Consider the following 6,000-nt stretch of genomic DNA (forward strand, 5'->3'; position numbering starts at 1 on the left):
GTTCTCCATGTATTAGCCAAAGTTCTACCAGTGCTACTAACATCACCTGTGCCTGCATGAATACGTCAGCAGACAGTGAACTAGATCACACTTTTGAGACAACCTTTGACGATGATAATGATAACACAAATGATGAAGTGGACAGATGATTTCATGAACAATCTGGCCATGTTTTATCTCCGAATTCAGGCGAAAATGCTGTTACCAGTCAGTACAATTCAGACCTTAATAGAGGAAATACAAGAGGTGAACAACACTGGTTTGACTCATCTTTTGTCTAGGAAGCATGAAGAGTTAACAAAGCTGAATGTGCCTGAAAGTGATATTAAGAGGCTCCTTGATGATGTTTCAAAAGATAACCTTCTGAAAATGTGCAACGAAGGAGTGTTTAGAACAGATCAAACCCCGAGATTCAGCATCTTCAGAAGTGTGTCAGAGCCTTTACACTTACAGATACATAACATTAAATTATGATTTGTTGTGAAACTCTTTTTAGGCTACTGGTATTAGTCTTTGCACAAAAGATAAATAGTAACATTAATTGTACCAACGTACTGTATATCAGTATATATATATATATATATATATATATATATATATATATATATATATATTCTTAAAGGTGCAATATGCAGGGGCGGAGCTACAAGGGGGCAAGGGGGGGGGGAGGTTGCAATCATCTTGCACCACACCACAGGTAGGGCCCTATGATTTCCGCAATGCGGAAAACACGGACGGAATCGCAGAATCTCCACATGAAAATGTAATTCTGTTATACACGCGGAATCGCACAGAATTTGCATATATTTTGTTGACATATTGAATAAACGATTCTTTTTTTACTTCCTTTTCATTTTTCAGTTTAAAACAACAAGCGTAGAAAGGTCTCAACAACAAACAGAGACAGGTCTCTACCTAAACCGTGGACAAATAGCACAGCCTGTTGCCTAGTAATCATACGTCATCACGTTCACTTTGAGTTTGTTGCGAGGGAAAAAATGTCGAAGCGAGTGGCACCTCCCGATAAGACAACGTTGGCAAAAAAATTAAGAAATTCTGAATTAACTGCTAAATACTGGGCTGAACAATACCCCAACGACTAGTATGAGTCTGGACAACGACGGTTTTGTAAGTTTTGTCAACATATTGTTGACTGGACTCGCAAAGACACATGTAACGTCCATTTGAAATCAAAAGCTCATCTCAAGAACAAAGCTAAATCTACAGCGGGAAAATCCCTCCAGGTTACCATTGAGGCAACGACAAAATCAATAGATGCAAGGCGTGAGTTTGTGGAAGATTTTGTTGCAATGTGTGCTGAAGCTGGCATACCGCTAGAGAAAATGAAGAGGATACGTCCGTTTCTTGTTAAACGTTGCAAGCAGGGAGGCGCGCTTCCAGAAAACGCCAGCAGGCAGACCCACCTGCCGCGGGTCTTTGACCAGCACATGCAAAAAGTGCAAAAAGAGATAGTGGAAAGTGTCCTTAACATTGTTATAGGTGAGCATCCAATTAACTTTTATTTAGGTAATTTTGAATGTTCTTTGCTGAATATATTAACAGTTTAAATAAAAAAGCTGAATTGTGAGTTTGTGTCACTGAGTCTTTAAAGGTCAATACTGCTTATAAGTGAAAAGAAAATCAAAAAATCTGAAAAATCTGAAAAATCCAAAACGGCTAAAAATAAAAGAAAACATGGAATTTGAAAAAAAATAAAACGGAATTTGAAAAAAAAATTAACGGATTTCATAGGGCCCTACACAGGTCTTCCATTGATCCAATGCAACTTGTTATGTGGTGCAGAGAGGAGGATTTCCAATTTTTTGGACAAGAAAAAGTGTTCTCCACTTTAGTCAGTGACTTAAAAGAAATGGAGGAAAATGGAATTGAATATGGTGATGAGGAGAAGGTAAACTCTGTGATTGCCATTACTGGGGATAATCTGGGGTCACACAGTATTGGCGGGTTTACTGAAAACTTCAGTAAAAACACACATTTTCTTTTCAAACAGATCCCACCAAATCTGGTCCTAAAAGAACCATAGAGAGTTACAAAAACAGTGTGGCACAGGTAGCCCTAGACCGGGAAATGAACAGTGGAATAAAGTTTGACTCAGTTTTCAATCAGTTGAAATATTATCATGTTTGCAAGCCAGGACTCCCTCCATGCCTGGGTCATGACCTGTTTGAAGGGGTTGTTTCAGTTGATCTTGCTATGTACATTTCAATCAGGAAAGACTCTGTTGCAAATGCAAACATTTAATAAGAGAAACCAAGTACATACAACATAAGTATTTGGAACATAATGCTTTGGAGATTAGTCTCCATTGTAAAGGGGTATCTATACAATTCTTTGGTTTAGGAAAACCAAACACATCCCCCAATGGAAACCAGACACTGGTGGTGGCAAGGAAAAGCCGAAGACGAACAAGAGCCGACAGCCGGGAGAAAATCGAGACACCGTCCAAAGGCCGGGAGGTGAAAGGGGAGGAGGTGGGTCGCACTGAAGTCTGAAAAACAACTGACAGAAGCAGGAGAGAGAACAGCTTTAAAACACGGTAGTCAGCTGTGATTGGTTAGAACATAAGCCAGACTCTAATTGGTATACAGAACCGTAACACCCACCGCCCAGCTGATAGTGAAAGGGAGAGAGACCACGTAATAGAAGTCTCCCTGACTAAATTTACGCTGAGCTCCATTAAGCACTTAGTGACAGTGGGCAAACACTTCACCTATGGTCAACTGAATTGGACTATATCACAGTTCACATACCTAGGCAGTGATGCAAATAACAAGCCATGTGAGGTCAAAACTAATGGGGAGAAGCTGGGAGGGCATGCTGCTCAAAACTGGTGCCTCTTATGTCTCTTTCCTATTCTGGTTGGAGACAGAATCAAAAATCCACTTGATGACAAGGTGTGGCAGTTGTGTTTAAAGCTCAGAGAAATTGTGGATTTGGTATGTGCACCCAAGATCCATACCAACCAAGTAGCATACCTGAAGATTCTCATGAACTGCCACATTCCCAGAAAAGACACTAAAACCCAAGTCCATTACCCAGAACTCATTCTTCAGTTTGGCGCCCTCATTAGGTTGTGGACATTGCGCTTTTGAAAGCAAGCACTCATATTTTAAGCAATGTGCAAGGAAACTGCATAACTTTAAAAACCTCTGCAGTACCTTAGCAGAAAGACACCAGTTGCTACAAGCATATTTACATGCTGGTAGCTTATTTCCACCAACTCTGCAAATGGGCCAACCAAGTAAATTTGATGACCAACTGTAAGATTGGCATTCAGAGAGCTGTCAGTCTCAAGGGTCTCCGCCCAGAACACACTATTGTCACCTTCAAAGTCTGTACAAAAGAGGCATGACTGTTGTAGTGGACCAAAATGATTCAGGGTATCTACTTGGGAAAATACTGTTGATGCTGCTTGACTGGTTGCATCTGGTTGACCAGATGATCTGCAGTTCATTCAAGAAGATGACATCAAACATCTGCACACACCCATTCAGTGCAGAAAGATTCTTCATTCTTTGAAACAATTAATAACTAAATTAATCAGCAATCATCATTTTGTAAAGAAAAAAATTATTATAATAAATAAAAAATTCTCTGATTTCAGCTTATTAGATGGGAGGTTTTTCATCACAGATTGATGACTTCATAAGCAGCAGCAGGGAAAGATGGTCAGACTGACCCAGGTGGGGGAGTGGTGTGGCCTCTGGGATGTTAGTGTACACCTTGTCCAAGATTCTGTCCCCTCTGGTCGGGCAGGCGACATGTTGATAGAACTTGGGGAGTACAGAATTGAGGTTGGAATGATTTAAATCCCCGCAGCAATAAACGCCCCTTCTGGGTGTGCAGTTTGCTGTTTGCTAATGGCAGCATATAGGGCCAAATGTGCTTTTTTCAAAAATGTTGGCATATCCGGGAAAAAGAAAAAATATATTCATGCCTCTGCTTTGCTGTCTCTGTACTAGATACAATTATTCTGACTCTTCCACACAAAACTACAGACCCTCAGCTTTCCAAAGAGCCCAAGCACTTGATTATAGGCCCAAGTATGTGAGAACAGTGCAATACAGTAGAGAAGGACAGTAGGCACATTGCAATTTTGAGTGGTTTTAAAGCATATGACCTCTAGATGAGATATAACACAATTTAAGATATTTCCCATATTCCCCCATCTATGCAGATCACATAGTCATGCATTGCATTTGTCATGGTGCTATCTGTTTTCCCTCTCCCCTCTCCCTTGTTTTTTTGTCTTGTCTGTTATGTGCTGGCGCTCCTGGCTCTCTCCCTCCTCGTCAGGACACCTGTGGCTTCCTGCTTACCTGAATCATATCCAGCAATCACCTCCCCGGCCTTCCAACCAGTCTCTGCCAGATCGTCCGTTCACCCAAATGGTAACACTCGCTACGGCCAGGATTTTAGGGTCAAACCTTATTTTCACCTGACTATTCTGTGCTTTCACTCATACGTGTGTAATGCAGGTCCTGCCAATCCCCAGCTGAGCCCTTCATTGCTCTGAGCCACTGTCAGTTGCCTCTTCCAGCACATGCCCCATATCACCCATCAGTCCCATCTCTGCATGGGTGAACAGTTTTTGAGTGAGTGAGGGCAACTCTTAGAAGAGCAGTGTTGCCACAGTTACTCTGAAAAAGTAACTTAGTTACTTTACAGATTACTTGATTTTAAAAGTAATTTAGTTGCTTTACAGATTACCTGATTTTAAAAGTAACAAAATTAGATTACAAGTTACTTTATTAGTTACATTCAGCAACTGCCGACAACACCCCCACAGCCTCAACATAAAAATGACAACCAGTTTACTTGAGGGAGCTCGGCATTGCCAGTAGTAGGATCTGGTTTATTATGGCACAAAAGAGAGCGAGTCAATCGTGTTTAAGGGCAGCATTTCCACTACAACATACTGCCCGACCAACTTCTTCAACTCTCCCCCACTTACTGGTTTTGCACCGAAATCCAGCTTTTGTTGTTTGGGTGGTGGGGGACCTCCTTCTCTCTGCTTCGCACCACCTGCTGGGACTTGCTCTGTAAGTTTGACTGCAGTGCTGCGACTCCAAATGTTTCTTCAAATTTGACGTAGTGTTTTTGTAGTAGATAGCACTTTGTCGGCACCGGAGTGTACAACCAACCTTAATGCTGCCGTCTTTAGCTGACACAAACTCAAAATAGTGACTGTATTTCCAGCTAGAAAGCGCGCATCTCTCTCCTCCCTCCATTGTTGTTTACGTTGTGTCGCTGCGTGGTACATGTGACCTGTCCTCATGCTGAAAACGTGACTTGTTGCATACGTGACTTCACTCCCCGAGACGCAAGAAGAAAGCAAATATATATATATTTTTTTACTAAGGAAAATGACAAAAATAGTAATGCACAGTGACTTGGATAAGTAACTTTAATCTGATTACTGGTTTGGAAATAGTAACGCGTTAGATTACTCGTTACTGAAAAAAGTGGTCAGACACGTTACTGGCATCACTGTAGAAGAGCAGTAGATGCTGGTGAGAGGCCAGCTCCGGATGACCGCAGACACTTGATGAGTCACCGTTGATGCGATGAGCATTCCTTGAACCCTATTCACAGAGAGTGCGTGGTAGTGGCAAAAGCTATAACTCAAAAATATCCAAATAGCTTTTTAGACAAAAATGAAGAGGGGGAGCTAATTGGATGTGGGTATTTCAGTGTTATAAATCAGCTCAAGCCCAGAGTAGAATATTTGAATCGAGGCAACACTCTTTCCCTTCTGAGGAAGTACAAACGCACCCAGAGAGATGATGAGGATGGTGATGATGACCAGCCAGCAGTAGCTACATGTGCAAGAGTCGACAGTTATGGGTGTGTTCATTGGCAGCCAGAGGACTATCCAGATAGGGAAACATCAGCATCATTAAAGGAAAAGAAGCTTGAGATGTTGGATATATTCAGCCAAGAGCGACTCAAGGGCGCTGAGAGAGGAAGGGTAGAAGA

Source organism: Perca fluviatilis, chromosome 7 (genome assembly GCF_010015445.1).
Source record: "Perca fluviatilis chromosome 7, GENO_Pfluv_1.0, whole genome shotgun sequence".
Taxonomy (NCBI): Eukaryota; Metazoa; Chordata; class Actinopteri; order Perciformes; family Percidae; genus Perca; species Perca fluviatilis.